This window comes from Protopterus annectens, chromosome 3.part0 (assembly GCF_019279795.1).
Source record: "Protopterus annectens isolate FY-2018-M chromosome 3.part0, PAN1.0, whole genome shotgun sequence".
NCBI classification, from domain to species: domain Eukaryota; kingdom Metazoa; phylum Chordata; order Ceratodontiformes; family Protopteridae; genus Protopterus; species Protopterus annectens.
Window position 1 is genome coordinate 250,364,466 of NC_056731.1, and position 25,874 is coordinate 250,390,339.

General features: G+C 44.5%; 1 protein-coding gene across 1 annotated transcript in view; it reads left to right on the forward strand.

Annotated features, from left to right (window-relative positions):
• The window catches only part of ULK4 (unc-51 like kinase 4), a 4,087,308-nt gene that overhangs the window by 3,015,191 nt on the left and 1,046,243 nt on the right, over window positions 1-25,874 (forward strand). The window lies entirely within an intron of this gene.

The window sequence follows — 25,874 nt, forward strand, 5'->3', positions numbered from 1 at the left end:
AATACCTTCAATTCTTTATAAGTTATTGTCCACAACTTCCTCTCAAGTTGATAAAATCATGCCTGGCCCACATACAAGACTAAAGGGACTAAAAATGCTTTCACTGCTTATGATCTACTTTCCATATCCATAAATAAGAATTTCCAGTTTCTCAGTTTTTGTATTACATTTTGTTTAGTCTCTTCCCACATAACCTTAGCTGCCATAACAAAAGCACTTTTAATCCACACTCCTAAATATATCATGTACCCATAAATATGGGCATTGCTGAACAAGTCATTGTTTGGGTACATCATTTACAGGTGTAGCCTTTGCTTTATCTTCATTAATTGTATATCCCCCCAAAAACTGAAATTGTCTCAAAATGTTCCACAACACATTTCTGGTTTTATTAGGTATAAAATAATATAATCTGCAAACAGAAACAGGTTTTCTTGACTGCCATACCAATTATGTCCTTGAATTTCTGAGTCCCTTATTTTCTTTGCCAGTGATTTCTAAATATAATACAAATATCAAAGGGGAAAGAGGACACCCTCTGCTTATTTCCTCTGCTCAAACAGAACTTATCAGAGAGGAAACCACCCACTTTAATTTTGACTTCTGATCCATCATATATCCTACTAATCGGCGTTATAATTTTATCAGGAAATGCAAAATACTTCCATTGCCCTACTCATAAAATCCCAGCTTACTCTCTCGAATGCTTTCTCTGCATCAAGAGCCACCAACAACAGTGGTATTTTCTTACATTCTGCTTCCCTCTGAATCATCATTGTTCTATTAATGTCAAATTTTTGCCTCCCCTCCACAAAACCAGATTGATTCATATCTATCAATTTCAGCATCACTTTTTCCATTCTTTTAGCAATTATAGACATAAACACTTTATAACCATAGTTTAGAATTAAAATGGGCTTATATGAAGCTGGATCTGATGGGTCTTTACCATCTTTGGGTACTACAGCCATCACTGCCTTTTTCTAGGATGTTGGTACATCTCCTCCTTTTAAAATACTGTTAAACAAAACCTTCCAGATCTTTATCAGTTTCTTCTCTCCTAGCTTCCAAACTTACACATGAATACCATCTGTTCCTGGGGACTTTCCTGTAGCTTTGTTATACGTCACTTTTTTATCTCATATACTCCTATCCTGTTAGTAATTGAGCCTCATCTACCTGTAACCTTGGCATATTTAATTCTTCCATAAACATTTCCATTTGTACCTTTTCTTGGATTTCCTTATTTCTTTGCTTTATACAGATTGTCATAAAATTTCCGAAATATTTGTAGTACCGCTACAGGATCACTGGTTATCTTCCTTGTTATAGGTTGTCTAAGCTTGGTGATGACCCTTTCTACTTTCTGTTGCCTGAGTAGTTGTGCTAAAGTTTTTTGTGCTCTAGAGTTATTATCAAAAAACAGTTGCTCAACAGCAGTCTTTCTAAACACATGCATATTATTGAAGTAATCCCTTATTTTCTGTTTAGCATTCTGCAATTGTTCCTCTTCTTGTTCTGTGCAATTCTCCTTATTCTGCAATATTTTAACCTTTGTCAGTCCTTCTAAATAATTCTTGTTACTTCTTAACCCTATCTCTCTTTCATTTCCACCGTATTTTAAAACTCCACTCTAATTTTATCCCAGTCCGTAGCTATATTTTCAGAAGGAATTTCTGCCTTTCCTAATAACTCCTGAATAATTTCCACTACCCATTCCTTAAATTCTTCTCTTTTTAACAAATAGGTGGGAAGAACCAGTGTCTCATTTTTATTTCATTACCCTGCATATTTATTTTAATTATTATTGGTACGTGATCTGAAATAGTTATTGGATACGTATCAAAACTTTCAGTTAAATACAGATGTTCCTGTGAAATATGATTTATTTCCAGCCTAGCCCAGTTTTTGTACCCTGAGGAGTAATGTGAATTCAGTTCAACCCCCACCTACTGAATTGACATTATCCATCCAGATATTTTCATACATGTCTTCAAAAATCTACCCTCTTTTGTTATATTTTCCCTTCTGGGTCCGCCAAATACATCTTCACTGCTGAAAATCAAATTCCAGTCCCCACCTATAAATAATATTCCCTGCTGAAAGCTGATTATTTATCCCATCATTTTCTTAAGCTCCATTATAGCAGTTTTAGGTGGAGTATAAATTCATGCCAGTGTAATCTTCCTACCTTACCAGTAGCCCCTTAGTACTACAGATCTATCATTATTAACTTGTTCCCCTCTTCTGTCACTATTGAAGCTCCTCTTGCAATAATATAAGTACTCCCCTTTTCCTTTGTCCCAGATATTCCACCAAATAACCATCCTGAAAGCCTTCCTTTATCAAACTGACTTACCAAGTGTCTCCTGTAACATAGCTATGTGCATAGGTTCATAGGTTGGTACTAGGCTATTGACCCTAGGGCCTATACAAGCCTAGCCATAACAATTCCCTGGCTATTTCTTCCCACAGTATTTACTTTCCTGGACCCCTGTATAGCAGGGTAACTGACATGATCCCTGGGGTGAATTTCCTATCTCCCATCCAATCATCAAGGTTCCTTTTGAAGAGGGCCAAAGAGGTGTTCTGCTTGACATGTATGGGCAGTCTATTCCAGAGTCTGGGGAGTCTCTGGGTCAAGAACCTATCCCTCCAGCATGTTTTGTTCATTGTGATGACAAGGTTTATATCCCTGGAGCGTGTCTCTCTGAGGGATTGGGATTTCTTTAAGTGTAGCATGTCCAGCAGCTCTGGGTTTGACATGGCCTTGTATGTTAAGCAGAGATCGCCTCTGAGTAGATGATATGTGACAGAGTATAGGTGGAGTTGTTTTAGACAGTCAGCATAGGGCATCTGATTTAGGCCAGTGATTCTTTTAGTGAGGTATTTCTGCGGCCTTTCCAGTTGTTGCAGAGGTCTTGAGAGGTACATACTAAATGGGGCGTTGTATTCTATAATGGGTCTAATAAGGGAGGAGTACAGTGAGACAGTGACCTCCTTTTTTCTGGATGAAAAGCCCTTAGTGATGAGGTGTGCCACATAGCAGGATTTCCTGATTGTTGTGGCAATGTGGTTATCGAAGGTGAGACCACTGTCTACCTGTGTCCCTAAATCTCTTATCACACTTTCGGTGTTTAGTGTACTGCCACCTATGTGGTAATTCATGGGTACATGTTTTTTCCCAAAGGGGATAACTATACATTTCTTGGCATTGAGCTTGAGCCCATGGCTCGGCACCAAGCATCTGTTTCTGTAAGGCCCTTTTGTAGAATATCCACATCATTTGGGGATTCAGTAATGGCTCCCAGTTTGCAGTCATCTGCAAACTTTGTTATAGGTTCATAGGTAGGTACTAGGCTATCGGCCCAAGGGACTACGTAAGCAAGGTTCCCTGGCTTACGCCACCCAAGAAAGTTATTTTCCTGTGCCACTGTCGAGCAGAGACACAGAAGTGTTCCCTGGGGTGTATTTCCTATTTCCCATCCACTCATCAAGATTTTTCTTGAAGAGTGCTAATGAAGAACTTTGCTTGACATAGATGGGCAGCCTGTTCCAGAGTATGGGAAGTCTCTGCATTTTTAATATAGTTTCTTTTCTATATATATCTGTGAGACCATTTACATTTAAAAAATATAGAAAGTGTCATTATGTTAAGAAATTATTATTCCCACCTGTTACTTATAACAGCTTTTTTAATGTTTAATTTCAGCTTTTGTGTTACATGCGTAGACTGCATTTTGGCAGGTTGACCTTTTATACAGTTATTTCTTGTCATATCCATTTAAACCTATGTCACATCTCACAAAACTTTTTATTTTAGTGAAATTCATCAAGCAGAAAAACAATCCCCTGAACACCCCTAAAACCTATTAACTTAAGACTAACATCCACCTCTATTTACATCTTCAAATATTGAAGTTTAACCCTCTTAATAGGAACAGTTGTCCCAGACTGACAGCCACATTCACAAACTTGGATTAACCTATAAGAAAGGTTATCCATGGTACAGCCTGTGCTTCAACTTCCACTAAATGCTGTCTGTTTTTGTCTTATATTTATTCCTCTCACAGATTAGAAAAACAGTTGAATGCTTTCAGAAAACATCATCTCCTAGTCATTGAAAGAAAGAAGCGTTCATTTTGTATTGCCCCTTATCAGATTGTCTCCATAGGTACATGAGAACCAGATACACAGTTGCCTCTACTATAAGCACTCATTTGTTTAGCAGAGGAAAACTTTTTTATTGTATTCAGTGCTCTTTTTTATTTATTTCCTTCACTTTAAAACTTGTCACAAGATCAAGCCAAGGGCCTTAATCCAGTCATTCCCCAGTGCAAGAGTAAGAAAAAGTATATCATCTTTGTATTATGCTTTTTTGTCCATACTTTTCTTCTCTTTTTACATTGCATTGTCTACATTTCTTAAAACTGAATAAGTATAAAGAAAGAAAAGGGACAGAAAAAAGAAGGGAAAAAAACAGGGACACCTGTTTACATTAGTATCCCTACTACACTCAAAAATAACTTTGAAAGCTTTACTTATAGCATGCACGTTATGTCATGCATTGCAAAAATACTAGTAAAAACAATACTTTGTTGTACTTGCAGTTAACTCTTTCCTTCCTCTTCCCCTCTCCTAAGTGTTCTTCTAGACATTACTGACATGAAGTCGGCCATATGCTTTGGAATCCCCTACAAGTTTAATAGAGTCCAATAAGTCCAATATTTCCAGATTTTCTTGTTCTGTCATGTTTCACAAACATAATTAATGCTTTGTAATCCCATGATCTGAAGTAGGGGCTTCATTTGTCAGCAACCTGTGGGTCTTGGATCCGATATCGGATCCAAGCCAGCAATTATTTATACAGCTATGGATCCGAGCTCCTAGCTCCTCCCCTCACCCATAATCCCCTGCCAACCCCAATTGACCTCAGATCTAGTTTGCCGCTTTTAGAAGAGACAGCTGGATTGCAGAGCTCCTGGCGACTTCAGATAAGTTCTTCAAAAAACATGTTAAAAACAGAAAATCTTTCCTTTTTAATCTTGCGTGTGTGTTTAGGTTCCCTTTAGGTTAACTTTTACCTCTCTTACTTTATTTTTAGTGTTTCCTCCCTTCGCTGGTCGTAGTGTGTGTGTGTGTGTTGTTTGTGTTTTGGGGCCTGGTGTGCGTGTGTAGTCTTTTCCTTCTGAAAGAATGTCACAGGCCCCAAAGCCAATTTTTTCTAAGTGCACTGAGTGTGGCCATAAGCTTTAACTGGCGCATGGCCACACTCGGTGTGTTCGGTGCCTGGGGGTTGAAAACCTGTCCTCAGGATGCACGATATGTGCAGGGTTCAACCCCAGGGCACTGAAAGAGCGGAGGTCGAAGCTGATCCTGGCGGGAATTTTGCCCCCGGATTCGGCTTCGGCCTCCACTAATCCCGTGGCACCTCCCGAGCCTGTGGTGGTAGCCACTCCTGCCCCCCTTCCTCCGGCCGGGACTCAAACTCCCGCCAAAGCGCCGGAGGATAGGGAGGCCAGGAAGGAGAAATGGAGGGAGAAGCACCACAAGCGGCTGGCCGAGGCCTCCGCTTCGGCCCCCCCCAGCTAAGCGGGCTTCTCCCTCAATGGCTTCCATGTCTCCTCCTCCTCGGCTCCGATCACCTTGCTTCTCCCCGGGACCAGAGGAGGAGGAGACCCAATGTCCGTTGAGGTCATTGAGGCAGCACTTCAGGCCTGCCTCAGTGGCCTCGTCGAGATCCACCTACAGCCTGTCTGACGCAGACTTGGACTGGATGATGAGAAGGTTCATCCAGGCCCAGCTGCAGATGGGAGTGCTCCTGCCTCCCCCCCCCTTCGGGGGGGAGCTCGACACCCTTTTTTGCTCTGATAGCTCCTTCTCCGACCTGCTTCTCGGGTTCGGAGCGCTTGGAGCCGGGCAGAGTTGGAGCCAGGGGTGGGTCGGCGCCGACAGTATTGGGTACTTCGGATCTGACCCTGCCCGCGAGTCTGTCGGTTCCATCATCGGATCCGACCTCTCGGAGCCGTGGCCCGAGCTTAGGATCCGAGGGATTCAGTGTGCCTTCGGCTCCGTCCAGGTCGGAGCACACTGGTCCCTCGGATCCGATGGTCTCGGCGCCGGTTCCGATCCCTTCATTGGATCCGAGTGGGAGTCAGCTCTCGGAGCCCAGGGAGGGCAGCTCCCCCTCGGCCTTCGATGTAGTGGAGAGGGCTCTGTCGAGAGCATCCAGACCCCCAGCCCTTGTCTCGGCTCCGTCCTGCACTCCCTCTCTGCTGGGACAGGTTTCCATCACCCGGCCACAGGGACACCCTGCTTCAATGTCCCAGGTTGTTCCTTTGGAGCAGGACATTGCTGGCGAGACCTCCTCGGACAGCCCCCCCCCCAGGAGGTGCCTCACAAGCAGAAGTGTAAGAGGAGGCACGTGGACTCCCATCGAGTCCTTAACAGAGGACATGGACTTGGATGAAGGGGAAGGCTCCACAAGATCACCCCCCGAGGATGTCTCCTTTGGAGACATCATAAAAATGCTTAGGCCCCCAAGGCTTCCTCCGATGAGTCCGTGTTCCTGGAGGCATTCGAAGCAGGCCCATCTACCTCTTGGGGTGTCCCCTCCGGCCAACCCCCTGGTGGACCTTGTGACCACTAGGGCGTGGAAGGAGCCGGACACTGTGGAGTCTATTCCCAAGTGCCCAGACAGGATCTTAAGCCCCCCCCCGCAGACCGTCCCCACTGGAGCAAGGGTCCCCCTGTAGATGCCATGTTGATGGCGGCAGCCATTAAGAGGGAACTAGCTCAGGAGAGTCCCTCGGTCCATCCTCCGAGCAAGGAGTCTCGATTGATGGATCACCTTGGGAAGCAGGTATTCAGTTCAGCGACCTTCTCGGTAAGGTCTCTGAACTACATGGCACATGTCATCAGGATGCAGAGCGATCTTATCAAAGAATACGCTGCTCCCCCCCCCCCAGAGTCCATGTCGGCGGAGGACAAGCAATTGTACTCCACTCGTATGGCCACTCTCAGATCTGTTTCCAACACCTCTATGCGGCTTCTGTCTCACGCTACTGAGGGAGCCGCTAGAGCCAGCGGAGCGGGCCTAGTGATGAGGCGCCAGGCCTGGCTCTGACATTGTGACTTTGCGGAGCCCTTTAAGGCGTCCTTTGCGAATGCCCCCTTTGATGGTTCTGCCTTATTTGGCAAAACCGTTTGCGAGACACTTGTCCAGAGCGAGAAGGACGTGAAGATGCTGTCTGCCATCGGAGTCTGCTTCTCTGCTCCCCAGAGGTCCTTTTCCAAGAACCAAAAGGGACAGAAGAAGAAATCGCAGCATTCCCAACCTGTTCCGGGCAACCAGTCCTTCCGTGGCAGAGGAGGACAGGGAGGACGCCGCCCTAGAGGCAGAGGGGCACCGAGAAATTTTGGGTCCAGAGAATCCTTCTCTGATCGGCCCATGCAACAGCCCTGAAGGGTTGCCCAACTGCTCCACTCTGGAGGCAGTCGGGGGGTGTTTTTCGAGGAACCTGGCGGCATGGGAGTCCATTACGTCAGACCGCTGGGTGCTTCGGATTATATCCAGAGGTTACAAAATTCCTATGATTCATGTCCCCAGACTCAAGAACCTCCCCAATGTACCACCCGATCAGAGGGAGGCTGCAGCCGTGGAAATTTGGCAGCTGCTCAAAAAAAGGGCCATCCAAATCGTCTCCCCAGACCAGCTCAGATTAGGGTTTTACTCCAGGTTCTTTCTGGTGCCAAAAAAGACGGGGGACCTGAGACCAATCCTAGACCTCTCCCTTTTCAACCTGGCGGTAACCAAGGAGAAATTCTGAATGGTCACTCTTCAATCCATTCTCCCCCTGTTACGGGAGAACGACTGGATGTGCTCTATAGACCTCAAGGATGCATACTACCACATCTTAATGGACAGGCGATCCAGGAGGTTTCTCCGCTTCTGGCTGGGAGCCAGCCACTATTAGTTCAGGGTCTTTCCCTTTGGCCTCACCACAGCCCCCAGGGTGTTCACCAAAGTTTTAGCAGTGTTAGCTGCCCACCTGAGACTCCAGGGAATGCAGGTCTTCCCATACCTGGATGACTGGCTCCTTACCACCCCAACAAGGCATCTACTCTGCTCAGCCAGAGATTTTTTTCTTTGCCTAGCCCCCCGGTTAGGCATTACGATCAATATGGACAAGTCCTCCCTTGCTCCAACACAAGTGATAGACTTCATAGGCGCCAGGTTAGATACAAGAAGTCTTCGAGCCTACCTCACCTCGGAACGACTACACAACCTCAGTCTTCATGTGCGGGCCATCCTCCAATCAGAAGCTCCTCCCGCGGAATTGGTCCTGAGGGCACTGGGCTCTATGACAGCGGCGATTACTCTTCTCCCATACGCTCGCCTAAACATGAGGGCATTACAGTGGACCCTTCAAGTACAGTGGTCCTTCCAGCTTCTCCCTCTCCACCACCCTGTCTCGATCAGCAAAGCTTGCAGGAGGGCCCTGTTATGGTGGCTGCATTCCACAGACCTCCATACAGGTCTGCCCTTCTGCGCCCCACCTCCCCTAGTCACAGTGACTATGGACGCTTCTCGCCTCGGGTGGGGGGGGGGCATTGCTCAGGCAGAACAGTCCAAGGCACATGGAACGACTCAGAGACCTCCCTGCATATCAATGTTCTGGAGATGAGGGCAGTGCTGTTAGCGTTGCAAGCACTTCACAACCTTCTTCCCATCAGAACCATTGCAATACAGACGGACAACACGTCGGTTGTCTGATATATCAACAAACAGGGGGGAACCAGGTCTTATCCTCTATGCCGAGAGGCCATGAGAGTGTGGGAATGGGCGATGTCCACCAACCGCTTTCTAATCGCAATGCACATTCCGGGACGGTCCAACATCCTGGCGGACAAACTCAGCCGCACTATTCTTTCCCCTTACGAGTGGTCTCTCAACTCCCGTGCATTTTGCAAAATGGGGGCAACCCTGCTGCGATCTCTTTGCCTGTCCCTCAAATACGAAATGCGACAACTTCTTTGCCCTGATTCCCCCATCATGGGAAGCCCAGAGAGATGCTCTAGTGCATGCTTGGCCGCCCGGTCTACTTTATGCCTATCCTCCTGTACCCCTGATGCTAAAGATCTTACAGAAAGCCTCTCGGTTGGGGAGCAAGATGATCCTCATTGCCCCATTCTGGCCTCGACAAACTTGGTTCCCTTACCTGTGGTCTCACTTGGTGAATCCTCCCTGGATTCTAGATCCCAGTCCGGATCTGATTTCCCACCCATCAGGCTTACCGACCCCGAACCTGGACAGCCTGAAGCTAACAGCTTGGCTGCTCCAGTTCCACTCTTAATTAGGACTCCCGGTATCTCCTCTCCAGTCAAAGCCATCTTGGTGGCAGTGCATAAACCTTCCACCAGGAAGGTGTACCGCAGTAAATGGAAGCGCTTTTCCATTTGGGCGGAGCATCATAATGTGGACCCCTTTACTGCTCCACTGACGTCAGTTTTGGACTTCCTTACAGGGCTTTTTCATCAAGGGGCTAGCTGTTCGACAGTCAAGGTACAATTGGCAGCCATCTCACATTACCATGTAGGTCACAAGACTGGTCCCTTGATGTCAGCTAAACTATGCAAAACCTTCCTCAAGGGTACCTTTTTGCTTAGGCCCCCGATCAGAGAAGCCATACCCCCTTGGGATCTATCGCTAGTTTTTCAGGCCTTGACTGCTTCCCCCTTTGAATCAGCTGTCTCTGCTGATCTTAAATACCTGTCTTGGAAAACAGCTTTCCTAGTAGCCATCACCTCTGCAAAAATAGTTTCAGAACTTCAAGCTCTTTCCATAAAACCCCCTTATTTGTTTTTTCATCAGGATAGAGTGTACCTCAGGACCAATCCATCCTTCCTACCTAAGGTGGTCTCAGAAACCAATATCAATCAGTCCATCAGTCTCCCTGTTTTCTTCCCTAATTACCAGAATAATGGAGAATACAAGCTGCACTCGTTAGATGTGCACAGGCAGCTACATTTCTATATTCATATAACTGCTGGTCACAGACAATCTGATCAGCTGTTCATCTCCTTTTCTAAATTCAATTTGGGTAAAGCTGTTTCGAAGGTCACCTTATCACACTGGATTTCTCAATGTATCTGTCTAGCTTATGATGCTTCTTGGAGGCCCGCACCTCAAAGGGTCCGTGCTCACTCCACTCGTTCCATATCTACTTCTACTGCATTCAGATCTAGAGTCCCTTTGGATGATATTTGCTTGGCAGCCACTTGGGCCTCATCTCATACCTTTATTCACCACTACAAGCTGGACGTCACCTCCAGAGGTAGAGCATCCTTTGGCTCCGCAATGCTCCGGAACATCCTTCCATGATGGCCGCCCAAAATTCAGGTAGCTGGGGACTCTGTCCCACAGGTTGCTGACAAATGAAGCCCCTACTTCAGATTTAGAAGTTATGTACTCACCATAACGTTCCATCTGAGTAGGTGTCTTCATTTGTCTGCAACCACCTCCCCCCCTCCTTCCCCCTGGCCTTCAGAAGAATTAGTATTATTCCTGCCTTTTTCCTTTTTGGGATACCTTTCAGGTATATAAGAGGGCAAACTTGATCTGAGGTCAATTGGGGTTGGCAAGGGATTATGGGTGAGGGGAGGAGCTAGGAGCTCGGATCCATAGCTGTATAAATAATTGCTGGCTCGGATCCGATATTGGATCCAAGACCCACAGGTTGCAGACAAATGAAGATGCCTACTCAGATGGAACATTATGGTGAGTACATAACTTCTAATTTTTGTCAATTTCCGAGCTGCTGGTTTTCTTCCTGTTGATCTCCATCCAAAGTACTCTTGGGTCTTCTAGTTAACTCTTGTGCTTTTTTCTCTCTCTCAAACATTTTCCTTTGAAACATTGGAAAAGATTTCACTGGCACAGTCTCTCTGCTAACTTTATTATGAAAATAAGAAGCAGAACCTCCTTCTATTTGGTAGCTCACTATTTATTGGGCGTACTTTTCTGTGTCCTGTTTAGCATGGTTTGCACCAAAAAATGATTTTGACCCTCCAGGAAAGAATATTCTTAAAACAGTTGGATAGAGAAGTTTGAATCTCACTCCTGCTTTTCAATAAAAGTACTCCTCTTCTGCCTGTCATTTTATTTTCCACTCTACGTCTCCCTCTTTTAGTACTTTGTCCTTCTGCCACAGGTTTGTCAGAATCAACTCTTTCTGCTGGTAAGATTGCATCTTTACTTTTAAAGGTCTAGGTTGCTTTCTCATGGCCAGATTTGGAGCATACACATGATGTGCCCTTTCAGTTAACAACTGCTGCTGTGGAATACTAGTCCAGTTGCTGATTTTTGCTTTCATAAAATTATATAGTGTGTTCTTTACCGCTTTCTGGTACAGCAGAAAATCTCAGTATCTGAAGTTGTCAGTTTTTATTCATTCCTCAACAAGTCAATTTGGATCTGACTAGGACACTTTTTACAGCTCATGGATACTGGAAAGCTGTTGAGTTCCTCCATTACCCATAATGGTCTAGTCCCCTACCATACTTCAGATTTCATTTGCTGTCCTTCCGTACAGATGTTGTTGTTAGCTCTTGAGCTTTAGTGTTGTTTTTTGTGAACATTTTATTACCCTTTGTATTTATTCTCTATAATATATTTCTCTCTTATCTTTCCTACCCTTAGTAGTGTAATTCAGCATAGGATTGTTGGTAATATTTTTCTTTCTTTTGCTCTTAAACTTCACCCTTGTGGTAACTTCCTCAATTACCATTGTTGGTAATTTTTCCATTTCTTCTTTTCTTTCTTTCTTTCCCCTTTAAAAAAAGTTTTTCTGTCTATTATCAGGACTGTAATTTTCACCAGTATGGCTAAAAAATCTTCAGGATTTAAAAAATGTAAAGATTGTGGGCATTAAATCCCTTTCAGGCACACACAATTCTTGTGTGTATTGTTTAGGCACAGCTCAAGAGTCTTGTGACATTTATAAGGCCTTTAATCCACGGGCCTTAGTAGATGGGTGGGAGGGTGGCCTAATGGTTAAGGTGTTTGCCTTACAAATACAGGATGCAGGGTTTGAGTCTCACAAGGGATAATTGGCTAGGCTTAAAATGACTCGCAAGGGCAGTTAGCTTAGTACTAATCTATGAACCTATAAACTTATTTTGAAAGGTTTATTGCTAAATTCCTTTTCTGAATCTTTATCTGGAGCACAAACCTCCAAAAAATTAGAGAAAATGGAGTCCAGAAAGCATCTGTCAGACCATTCCGGATCCTCCACTCCTAGCTCAGATCCTACTGTTAAACCCCCTCTCAAGGTGTCTAAGGGATTGGATCTGATTTCATCGGATGCAAAGATTAAACACTCAGATCCGACAGCTTCTGATAACTGATTTACATATGCGCATCTGACACACTTGGAGCCAAAGAAGTTTCCAAGGGCCTCTGATATGCATCATCTCTGGATCCTTTTCCTTCCTGTCTTCCATCGCCCTTCCTAGACTGATGCCATCATTTTAGGACCCCTTCAGTGGCCTCTTCTTGTTCTTCCAAGAGTCTGACAGAAGCAGATGTGCATTGAATGATGAGGAGGTTTCTCTTAGCACAAATGTAGATGGGAGTTCTCAAGCTCGTACCCCATCAGGTCTGGGGCCCTTTACCAGTATTACTCCACCATCAGTGTTAAATTCGAAGATTGTCATATCGTCTGCTCTGAAACTTTCTCTGAGTGGACCAGCTCCTAGTTTGTCGGAGCCAGATGACTCTCAGAGCCTTAGCACAGTTGCCGGATCTGAGGTGTTGAAATCGACTACAAAGTTGTCTGAACTGTCTCTGCCTCTTAGAGCCTTGGCTTTGGACAGCTCAGCTCCAACATCTACCTCGGGTAGGATGCCTTCAGGTCAGCGGGAGCCAATGGTCTGGAAGCATGTCTTTTGGCACTGTCTGCCTCCTCCTCCCTGGGATATTCTGCCTTTGAGGTAGTGGAGAGAGTGTTTTCTACTTCTAGAGGAAGGATGACCCCCCCCCTCCAGATCCATCTGCCCATTCTCATATGTCTTTGTGCTTTGAGCCTCAACACTCTACTCCACAGAGACAGCCAAGCCAAAGTCCCCAGACTACCCAGCAGGGTATACTTACATCTTCCGATACATCTCCAGAACATCCCAGCAAAGAAGTGCCTAGGAAGAGAATGTGCAGGAGGAGGCACTTGGACTCTCCTCAAGAGTCGGTCACTGAACATACCAATTTTGATGAGGAGGAAGGGTCCCCAAGATCACCACCTGATGATGTCTCTTTTGGATACATTCTGGAGATCCTCAAGCAAAGGGGTGGTTGGTTTACCCTTCCCAAGAGGTATCAGTATTCCTGGACGTCTTTGGGTCTGGCCCATCTACCTCCTGGGTGACTCTGCCTGCCGATGAGCTCATTGATTTGCTCTTTAGACAGGAGTGGAAGGAGCCTGCTCTGTTCAGCCAATCCCCAAGAGACCAGACAAGATCCTGGCACTACCAAAAGGAAGAGAATTTTGGATTATTCTATTTCAAGTCTAAAAGAGAATCCAAAATTCTTCTCTGTCAGCTCAATTGATTTTACAAGCCTTGGGATCAATGTCTGCTGCAATAGTTCTGGTTCCATTAGCAAGATACCATATGAAAATTCTTCAGTGGACCCTAGCAACTCAGTGGTCTATTCTGCACTAGCCTGTATCCATCCAGATCAGATATACTTAGGCATGCAAAAAGTACCTCTTGTGGTGTATTTGGTCAGATCAGATTTTACAAAGCTGCCCCTTCATTCTTCCTCAGCCCAAAGCAATAGTGATCATGGATGGTTCCCAAATTGGTTGGGGGGGGGCACTTTTTGGGAAAGACAGTCCAAGGCACCTGGTCTCTGAAGGCCAGCATACATACATATACATATCAATGTCCTGTAAATGACAGCAGTACTCTTAGCATTGCAGACCTTTTAAAACTCTCTCTCTTCTTGGGACTGTTGCGATTCAGATGGACAACTTGTCAGTGGTATGGTGCATCCACAAACAAAGAGGAACCAGGTCTTACCCCTTGCATTTGGAAGCTCTGAGAGTGTGGCAATGAGCGATCTCACCCATTCAATTTCTGATAGCAGCGCACATTCTGGAGAAATCCAACTTGATAACAGACAAGTTGAGCAGGTCCCTTTTATTGCTTCACAAGTGCACTCTCAACACGAAAATTGCAGTAAAGATATTCTGCCAATGGGGCCAAACTTGCAGCCTCTCTGCATCTCCCCTCAACAACAGTTGCAGCAGGTTCTTTGCCCTGATCCCCCCACAAGGGCAATCACAGAGAGGGACACTTTCCTCCACGATTGGCCCCCGGTCTCTTTTATACTTACCCCTAACTCCTCTAATCCCCAAGTTTCTCCAGAAAGCATCACGATTGAATAGCACAGTAATCCTCATTACACCTTATTGGCCTCATCAGATTTGGTTCCCCTTTCTCTGTCCTTAACTAGTTCACCCACCATGGACTGTGGATCCAGTTCCAGACCTCCTGTCTCTTTCATCAGGCATGATTCACCTAGACATTTGAGGCCTAAGGTTGACTGCATGGTTTTTCCATTTTCATTGATAGCCAGACAACCAAGGATCTCCTAGTACATTGCGTTATTTTGTCTTTGCATAAAGCTTTCACAAGTTAAATGTACAGACGTAAATGGAAAAGATTTGCTTTATGGGCACAACAATGAGATATTGATCCCTTTTCAGCACCAGTACCTAAAGTTCTTGGGTTTTTGGCTGCAATTTTTAATGAAGGTGCTAGCTCCTCTACTGCTGAAGTACAACTAACTGCAGTTTCTAATTTCCACATAGGAGTAAATAATTCCTCCATAGCTTTTTCAAAACTTTGTAAGGCCTTTATAAGGGGAACTTTTCTTCTTAAACACCCTTTTAAAGACCCGACTCTGCCATGGGATTTGAATTTAGTATTACAAGCATTAACTCGATCTCTATTTTAACCATCAGCAAAGTCTGAACCAAAGTTTTTAACCTGGAAAACTATATTTTTAGTAGCTATAATCTCTGTTTGAAGTGTCTCTGAACTTCAAGCCCTATTTTCTAAGCCTTCTTATTTAATTTTCTGTAAAGATAGAGTAGCGTTCAACATCAGTCTATTAATCTTCCAGTTTTCTTTCCCAATTTCATGAACAAAAGAGAACACATTACGTTTGTTAGATGTTCACAGACAGTTGGGTTTCTATTTGCATAGAACAAAAAATCTGAGAAAAACAGATCAGTTATTTGTTTCCTTTGCAGAATCAAAATTGGACAAACCAGTTACCAAAGTAACTTTAGCCAAATGTTTAACTGATTGCATTTCCTTTGTCTACAACAAATTTGATGTGTGTTTGTTAAAACCTTTAAGAGACAATTCAACTAGGTCCATGGCAACTACATCAGTATTTTTATCCAGGTCTTCTATGGATGATATCTGTGTGGCTGCAACTTGGGTCAATCCTCATACCTTTATTACTCATTACAAATTGGATCTGGTCTCAAGGGGTAGAGCAGCCTTCTGCTCAACAGTGCTCAGGAATATCCTTCCTTAGAGTCCTCCCTGGATTCAGGTAGCTGGGGACTCTGTCCCACTTCTTGAGGAAAGAATTAAAACTGACAAAATCGGATAAAGAAGTTATGTACTTACCATAATGCTACATCTGTGTTGTCCATTTTCCTTCTTCCTCAGCTCCGCTCCCTCAAACTCCGTATCATTTTGTTGTGACTTCTGTAAGAACAAGAAGATACTAAGGGAACAGATGTTTTTGCCTTTGAGCTCCAGATATTGCTTTCTCATATTTTGATTGTTTCTAAGTTTCTAAATAGCTAAAAAGGTCAGCAAATAAGATCTGAGGTATGGTGGGGGGCTACAACATAATGGTTAAGGAAGGAGCTTGAGAACTTTCCAGTATTCACGAGATGTAAAAAGCAGTCAAGTCAGATCCGAGGGTCAGATCCAAACCCACTTGTTGAAGAAGAATGAAAATGGACAACACAGATGGAACACTGTGGTAAGTACATAACTTCATTTTTCCCTTCATGCTCGGTCCTTTAATTCTGTTTTTTGAAACATCTCTTCTTGAGCAGTCTCATAGTCAGCTAGCCTTTTCTTCATTTCGACCTCTGATTTTTGCAGTTTTTTCACTCGTCTGACTTATCTGTTCAAAGCTTCTTCCATTTTTTTCCCACCTTTTTGTTATTTAAGTTGATATACTCCTTTGGCGTTTCATTTATTTGAATCAGCTCTGAGCACATTTGACTTATTTTTTCCTCTAGAGATTAAAGGAAGTCATATCTTGCGCCAGAACTGGAGCTTGAACTACTTTTTACTGAACAGCTGCAGAATTCTTCCCAGTCAATGTTTTCTCCTCACCTTTTGTGACCGATTTTCTTTCAGATTCTCTGGATTTCTTTTTTTGCTGTCATCAAGGCAGTGCACTTACTAACCAGTTACTGAAATTTACCCAAAAAGACAAGTTCACTGGCTATATTTTTATTTTATCCCAGTCACTAGTTATAACTTCTGAAAATATCCCTGTCTTCCATAATAACTCTTGAATAATTTCCACTGCCTATTCCTTAAATACCTCTCCTGTAAAAAGGTAGGGAGGAAAGTGCCAGTGTCTTATTTTTACTTTACTTCATTACCCTGCATTTTTATTTTAGCTTTTATTGGTACATGATCAGAAATAGTTATTGGATGTGTGTTGAAGATTTCAATTAAATACACATGTTGTGAAATATAAATGTTAAGTTGTCAATCTCGCCTTCATTCTTGCTTGATGGGTTTGGAGCCGATCCCTCGGCTCCGACTCGGCACTTGCTTTAGCTCGAGAACTCCTTTTACCAGCTCGAGGCAGCCCCATATCCCATGATGCAAGGCAGGAAGTACCCAGATCTCGTTTGCCGCTTCGCTTGGGAGGTCTTCTCTTTACCAGCTCCTGGTAAGTAATTCACATTTGTGACATTTAAGCCCCTTTTTAGTTAAAAACTAATTTGTTTTCATAGTTTAACTTTAAATTTAACTTTTTCTGACAGAATTCCCTGTCTCTTTTGAATTTTTTTAGTCAGTTAATTCCCTATCCCATCCCCCCCCTGTTAGGGTGTGTGTGTTGGTGTTTTTTACTAAATACCTTTTGGTATTAGTTTAATTTAATTGGACTGGTGTGTGTGTGTTGTGTTAAGGCACCATGTCTAAAGAGAGGGTTTCAGGTTTTAAGAAGTGTGACTCGTGCTGTCAGAAGATGTCTCTGACAGACGGTCACACTTCTTGCCTGTACTGTTTGGGCCCTCTTCACCTGCAGGACTCCTGTGCTATTTGTCACTCCTTCAGCCAGAGAGTCCTGCAGGAGAGAGAATAAGTTGATTCTCAGGGGTCTTCTTAAGCCGGAGGGCTCTCCGGCTAAGTCGGCCCCTCAAAGTCAACTAAACCTGCCAAGACCCAGGCTTCTGTTTCTAAGCCTGTGGCCTCGGCTCCGACTTCGTAGAGTCGAGATCGGCTCGGCTGGAGCCGATTCTGATCTACTAAGCTTCGGCGCCGATGGCTATCGGTGCGAATCTGCTGACCACTGTGGTGTCGGTTCCAACCGGCTCCGACACCCGTGGCACGGGCATCGTGTCGGCTCGATCGGCTCCGACACCCATGTGGCACAGGCATCGGTGTCGGCTCCGATCGGCTCCGACACCGTTACTTTGGTGGCTGTATCGGCTCTGGCTGGAGCCCATACTTCGAGACGTTCTGTCGGCTCCGAAATCGGTGCCAACAGGATCAGTAATATCGGGTCCGATGGTCCGTTCCAGGAAGAGATCGAGGTCTCCTTCCTTGGAGCCGATACTTCGGCTCGGCCTCGCCTCTTCTATCGGGCGGAGCCATCGGAGCCGATCTTCAAGGTCATCCAGGTTGTCAGATCATGACCTAGAGAGAGTGGTCAGTAGATTGCTCAAGTCACAGGTACTGGCCCAAATGCTACACAGTCCGTCTCAGCAGACGACTGTTGGTCCACACCCCGTTACAGTTCCTCCTTCAACTCTACCCCAGAGCTTGGAGTTGGAGTCTTCAGGCTTGGTTACTGCTACGGCTGGAGGACGGATACCCCCTTCTGTTCCTTCAGCCCCTACTCTTATCTCCTCTTCCTTAGAGGGATTCGGTGGTCGGGCTTCCATGGTCTCCTCCGAGGGGTGAGTGGCATCGGACCCTTGTCCGAACCTGCTCTTCCCTTGGAGCCTCGGCCTTGGTGAGCTTGGCTCCGACATCTGCCTCGGAGACTTCCCTTTCGGTGGCCCCTGGAGTTCCTAGCTCTTCGGAGCGGGGCCTCTCGGACCTGCCTGGGAGGGGAGCATTCGAGGTGATGAAGAGTGTACTGGCCACTAGTATCAGTCAGCAGTCTCTTCCCGTAGCTCCTCCCTCTATTGTACCTGTTGACATCTCTGCCACTTCTCTTGCTACAGGACCCAGAGATCCTCCGCCTCAGGTTTCCCCATTGGGAATCTCCCCCTCTTCCGAGGATTCTCCTGATGTTTCGGGAGATCCTCCTAGGAAGAGGACTTGTAAGAGGAAGCATGTAGACTCCCCGAGTCTGTCACTTCGGATACTGACTTTGATGAGTCAGAGGGATCCCCTAGATCCCCCTCTGAGGATGTCTCCTTCTCAGACATCCTAGAACTTCTGAAACAGAGGGGAAACTGGCCCACCAACAATCCCTCTGAGGATGAGTCAGTATACCTAGAGGCGTTTGGATCTCCGCCCTCCACCTCCTGGGTGTCTCCGCCTTCGACCCCTTATGCAGGTTATTGCTCGAAGGCGTGGACAGCTCCTGACTCTGTAGAGCCAGTCCCTAGGAGGCCTTCTAAATTTATAACTGCCCCTAGTGACAAACAATTCCTTACCAAGGGTGTTCCCGCTGATGCCATGGTGGTGGCTGCGGCCACCAAAAAGGAACTTGCAGATCCTTCTGTGCCCGTCCATCCTCCTAATAAGGACTCTAGGACCATGGATAGGTACGGCAAGCGGATGTTTTCCTCAGCGACCTTTGCTATGCGTTCGCTGAATTATCTTTGTCACTTCACCAGACTCCAGAGAGATATCCTGAAGGAGCTGGGAGAAGTAGTTCAGGATCCTACAGCTGCAGGGGCCCAAGAAAAGATTGCTTCGCAGCTAGGAACCCTCAATTCCATTGCTAACTCCTCCATGCAGCTAATATCTTATGCTGCTGATGGAGCGAGTAGAGCCGCAGGCACAGGTGTGGCTCTTAGACGCCAAGCCTGGATGCGGCTATGTGATTTTGCGGATCCCTTTAAGGCGTCCTTCACAAATTCTCCCTTTGATGGGTCAGCTTTGTTTGGCCCTCAGGTGAAGGAAACCTTGACCAGGTGTGAGCAGGACGGCAAGACTCTTTCTGCTGTTGGAGTCCGTTTTTCCACCCCTTCTAGGCCTTATCCCAAAGGACAGAAGGGTGGGAAAATGTGGTTCTGTAAATCCCAAGGAGTCACGCCGGATTCACGTGGTCAGTTTACCCCTAGAGGCAGAGGGGGTAACAACAACAGACGCTCTAGAGGCAGAGGGGTCCAAGAACCAGGGCAACAGGGAGTCTCTTCCTGAGAAGCCTTTTCAGCATCCCTGAGGTGTTGCCCGGCTGTCCCTCCTTGGAGGCAGTCGGGGGAAGATTATCACTGTACCCAGAAGCCTGGCATTCCCTCACTCAAGACAGATGGGTACAGTCGATCAGATCCAAGGGTTCACTAATTCCTTTCGAGGAAGGTCCTTCCCCTCAACTTCCCTTCCAGATGTACCACCCGGTCTAAGGGACATTGCAGAGTCAGAAATCGCAAAACTACTGCAAAAAAGAGCCATTCAGCCAGTTACAATAGACCATTCAGAGCCGGAATCTACTCAAGGTTCTTTTGGTCCCCAAAAGACGGGAGACTGGAGACCAATATTGGATCTCAGCAGACTCAACAAGTCTGTCAGGAAGACAAGATTCCGAATGGTCACTCTTCAGTCAATTCTGCCCTTCTTACAGAAGGACAACTGGATGTGCTCAATAGATCTTCAGGATGCGTACTATCACATCAAAATTCACAGACGCTCCAGGAGATTTCTCCGCTTTCGGCTGGGGTCCAGTCATTTCCAGTTCAGAGCCCTGCCCTTTGGTCTCACTACAGCCCCCAGAGTGTTCACCAAATGCATGGCAGTGGTCACGGCTCACCTGAGACGTCAAGGATTCCAGGTGTTTCCGTATCTCGACGACTGGCTCCTGTCAGCCACCACCAGGCATCAGCTTATACAAGCCAGGGATTACACAATAGACCTTTGTTCTCATTTAGGCATCTCAATCAACTTTGAAAAGTCATCCTTATCGCCCTGCCAGTCTATTACCTTCATAGGCGCAAATTTAGACACTGTTCAGATGTCAGCTACCCTTACAGAACAAAGAGTTTCAGACATTCAGACTCATGTCAGGATCATTCTGGCCAGCAAGAAAGTACAGGCCAGAATGGTTCTAAAGGTATTAGGTCTCATGGCTGCGGCCATTACTCTTCTTCCCCTGGCTCGATTCTACATGCGCCTCCTTCAGTGGATGCTGTTCACACAGTGGTCATACCAGCAACTCCCAACGCGTCACCAGATTCTGGTGACACAGACATGCAAACAACATCTTGCTTGGTGGATCACATCGTCTCAGGTTCACCAAGGCAGGTGCTTTGTACCCCCGTCCCCGATAGCCACTGTCACCACGGATGCCTCCCTGATCGGGTGGGGGGGGTCATTATCAGGGCAGGATGGTTCATGGGACGTGGCAACCGTTCGAGTACCATCTGCACATAAATGTCCTGGAGATGAGAGCAGTGCTTTTAACGTTGCAAGCCCTCAACGACTTTCTTCCCGTAGGGACAATTGCAGTCCACACAGACAACATGTCTGTAGTTTGGTATATCAACAAACAGGGCGGAACCAAGTCCTACCCCTTGTGTCGAGAAGCGCTCAGACTTTGGCTATGGGCGATCTCCTCTCATAGGTTTCTGGTAGCAACGCATATCCCTGGGAAAACCAACATTATAGCGGACAGATTGAGCAGAGCTATCCTCATGCCTCACGAGTGGTCTCTCAAGCAATCTATAGCGGAAGAGATTTTTCTGGAATGGGGTCGTCCATGTTGCGATCTTTTTGCTACTCCCCAAAACAGCAAATGTCCAGACTTCTTCAGCCTCTTCCCTCTATCAGGCCATCCCCCCAGAGACGCTCTGACCCAGGATTGGCCCCAGGGACTTCTTTATGCCTTCCCTCCATTTCCTCTGATCCCTCAGGTGATCCAGAAAGCTACCGTTTTGAGAGCCAAATTGATTCTCATTGCCCCTTACTGGCCTCGACAAGTTTGGTTTCCGTTCCTCCATCGTCACCTGTTGGCGCAGCCGTGGCATCTGGACCCAGTGCCAGATCTACTGATTCACCAATCCGGTCAGCTGCACAGGTCAATTCCTTCTCTCAACCTCACAGCATGGTTGCTCCACTTCCTTCCTTAGCCAGGCTTCCTTTGATCTCTAACCCAGTTAGAGATATCATAGTAGCTTCACTAAAATCCTCTACCAGGAGGATTTACACAAGCAAATGGAAACGTTTCTCTTATTGGGCTAAGGCCCAAAATATTGATCCTTTCACTGCCCCTGTTCAGGCAGTTCTGGACTTCTTAGCAGAGATTTTTAATGCAGGCTCCTCTTCTTCAACAGTCAGAGTTCAGTTGGCTGCTATTTCTAATTTTCATGTCGGGATAGCAGATCATAATATTATGTCCCATAGACTCTGCAGGGCCTTCTTGAAAGGAATTTTCCTACTAAAACCTCCAATCAGGAATCCTCCTCCTCAGTGGGATCTAAATTTGGTGCTGACATCATTGATTCTTCCCCCCTTCGAGCCAGCTGTTTCTTGTTCCTTGAAATATCTTTCTTGGAAAACTTTATTCCTAGTGGCTATTACATCTGCCAGGAGGGTGTCGGAACTTCATGCTCTTTCAGTTCGACCCCCCTATTTGATTTTTCACAAAGACAGAGTATCTTTGAGAACTAATCCATCCTTTTTACCTAAGGTCGCTTCAAAAAACAATCGGAATCAATCCATTGATCTCCCGTATTCTTTTCCTAACTATTCAGATAGAGCTGAACAAAAGCTACATTATCTTGACGTCCACCGTCAGCTCAGATATTATTTGGACAGAACAAAAAAATTTAGAAAATCTGATCAACTTTTTGTTTCCTATGCGGATAATAAAAAAGGCCTTCCTGTTTCTAAAGTGACTTTGTCCAGATGGCTTTCTTCGGTCATCACTGAAATTTATACGATCAGGGGAAAACAGCTATGCTCAAAACCTAAAGCACATTCAACTAGGAGTTTAGCTACTTCTACAGCTTTTCAAGCTAGACTGCCTTTGGATACTATTTGTGCAGCGGCCACTTGGGCCACTCCTCACACTTTTGTTTCCCATTACAAATTGGACTTGGCCTCCAGGGACAGAGCCAGTTTTGGCTCTACAGTCCTCAAGAGTTTGTTCCATTGAGCCACCCAGGATAGAGGTGCTAGGGACGCGGTCCCATCAAGCAAGAATGAAGGCGAGATTGACAACTTAACATTAAGAAGTTATGTACCTACCATAACGTTCCATGTTAGTTGTCTTCTCGCCTTCTTTCTTGCCCTCCCTCCTTCCCCCTGGCCTGGACAGACCTTGTATAAGAAACTATTATGCTAAGACCATTCAGACCTGGTCCTTTTTCCATCTGTAAGTTTCTTCTTCCTTTGGGAAGTTTTGTTTATGCTTGGTGTTATTGCCCTTTTGTCAACAAACGAGATCTGGGTACTTCCTGCCTTGCATCATGGGATATGGGGCTGCCTCGAGCTGGTAAAAGGAGTTCTCGAGCTAAAGCAAGTGCCGAGTCGGAGCCGAGGGATCGGCTCCGAACCCATCAAGCAAGAAAGAAGGCGAGAGAAGACAACTAACATGGAACGTTATGGTAGGTACATAACTTCTTATTTATCTAGTCTAACCCAGTTATTGTACCTTAGGAAATAATATTTAAATTCTGTTCAAGATCTTACTACAGAATTCACATCTTCCATACCAGATATTTTCATAAACTTCTTTGGAAATCTAACTTTTTTAGTATATTGTCCCTTTTAGGTTCCCCCGATACATCTTCACTATTGCAAATCAAATTCCACTCCCAACCTATCATAAATAATGTTCCCTGCTGAAAGCTGATTATTTCTTCCAAAATTTTCTTAAGCTCTATAATTGCAGTTTTTTGTGTAATATAAATACATGCCATTGTAATCCTCTTCCCTTGCCAGTAGCTCCTTACTACCACAAATCCACCAATTTTGTCTTTTTTCCCCTCATCCATCGCTATTGGAGCTGCTCTAGCAGCTAGTATAATTACTCACCTTTTCCTCTGTCTCTGATATTCTGCAGAATATCCATTCTGAAATTCTGTTTTTGTCAACTTCACATGCTCATTTCTTTCCAAATGTGTCTCCTGCAGCATTGCTCTTTGCACTCTGCATTTCTTAATATAATTTAATATTCATTCCTTTTGTCTGCCTCTGTAAGACCATTCACATTCCAAGATCATATGGGGACAGCATACCCATCACAATAAAAAGCTGTTTTCCCTACCTATTATGCATGACAGTTTTTTAAATATGTATTTCCAACTTTTGTGTTACATGCATATAGTAATGTTTGGCAGGCTGATCTTTTGTACAATTGTTTCTTCTCCTCTCCATTTGAACCTATGCCACATTTTTCATTTTTTTGTTTTATTTTAATAAAAACCCTGAAACAAAAAACTAAATACAAAACACCCAATCCCCTATTAACTTGGAACAAATACACAAAACTACATAGATCTTCAGAACATTAAGTTTAACTTCTTCCCAGAAGGGAACAATTGCCCCAAATCGACGGCTACACCTACAGGCATCATCTAAACTAAAATTAAGACTACTCTTGCTAAAGCACATGTTACAGCCTGTGCTCCCACTTACACTGATTGCTGTCTGTTCTTTTCTTACATTTTTCCCCTCTTGGATATTAAAAGCAGTTTGTTTGCTTTCAGAAAATATAATATTTTATCCCTAAGAAAAAGTACATTGGGTATCTTAAAATGAAACTAAATTGTACACTTTTCTATTAACTGCATTAAAGCATTAAGTCTGCTAGCGCAGTTGTTACCTCTTATTCACTTTCAGACTTAAGTTTTTCACTGAACTGCTTGCCATTGTACTTATAAATTTTGCATTTTCTGGAGCAAATAATACTCAGAATAATCAAGATTAACTGTTTGCACCTGCAGACGGCTTTTCTCCGTGGAAATATACCCAGCAATGAATCTTTGTAAATTTCACTCAGAAAAGAATGCACAGTTGCCCTCAACTGCAGATACCTTAACTCTGCTGAACATTTGCCAGAAAAAAAAACAGAGAAGCTAATATCTTTCACTTGTAAGAAGTTTAGCATTTTCATGGCTTTCAACATTCTTTCATATTTTTAAAGTCTACATGCTTATGAAGATACCTATTTGTAGCTTAAGCCAAAGGTAGTAATCTAAACATTCACCCTTGTAAAGTAAAGAGAGAAAATATCCTAATTCTGCATACAGTATAATCAGTGCACTTTTATAGCCCACCCCACCCAGCAGCCCAAGATCACAGCATATGAATATATTTTCTTTTTTTCCATACTTTTTTCTGTTATACTGTAAAATCTGTATTTCTTACAACTAAAAATTACTTGTTTACTTTGATATCTTTAACAGATACAACAGTTACTGAAAAGACCCCCACACATTTAAAATACCCCTGACTACACACTATGCAAAACTGTTATACTGTATATAGCATGCAATTTATATCATGAAATGTCTATACAAATACTAACAGAAACATAAATTGCTTTACTTACAGTTAGTTTCCCCCTTTTAGTGTCTTTCTAAACATAATAATATAAAGTGGGGTATATGCTTTACAGTCCACTCACAAGTTTAACAGAATCAACAAAAATCCAGTGCTTTTCAGCTACTTTTTATTGCAAGACCATATTTCACAAATGTGATGAGATGCTTTATAGTCTTGCATTTATTAACTAATTTCAGAGTTGATGGTCTTTGACCTGTTAATCACCATCTCCCAGCACCAGACACTGGTTCAAGTTCAAGATACTGCTGAGTCTTCTAGTCAATTCCTGTGCTTTTCTCTCTCTCTCTCTCTCTCAAGCATTTTCCTTTGGAACATTAGGAAAGGTTTTACTGACAAAGTCTCTCTATGGGTCTTACCATCAGAAGAATAAGAGGCAGAGTCCCCTTCTACTTGCTGATTCACTTTTTGTTGAATAAACTTTTTTATTTCCACTTTAGCCTGTTCTGTGTAAAAATGACTTTGATCCTTCAAGAAAAAAAACACTTTGAAGACAGCTGAATATACAGCAGCTTGAATCTCACACCTGCTTCTCGATTGCTGGGATAAATTTGTTTCTCTCTGCGCGGTGTACAGTAAGTAATCATTTTCTACAAACACTCTACTTTCTCTAATTGTTAATACTGTGCCCTTTTGCTACATTTTCATCAGGATCAGCTGTTTCCACCGGTATGATTACATCTTTACTAATATAGGTCTTGGATGGCCTGGTTTTGGAACATACACTCAATATGCCCTTTTAATTAGCAAATTCTGCTGTGGAACAATGCTTATTTGTTCTTATATAAATTTCATGCAGTCTCTTCCTCCCATTTTCTCTGGTACAGCAGAAAATCTCAGTTTTTCTCTGCACCCTCTGT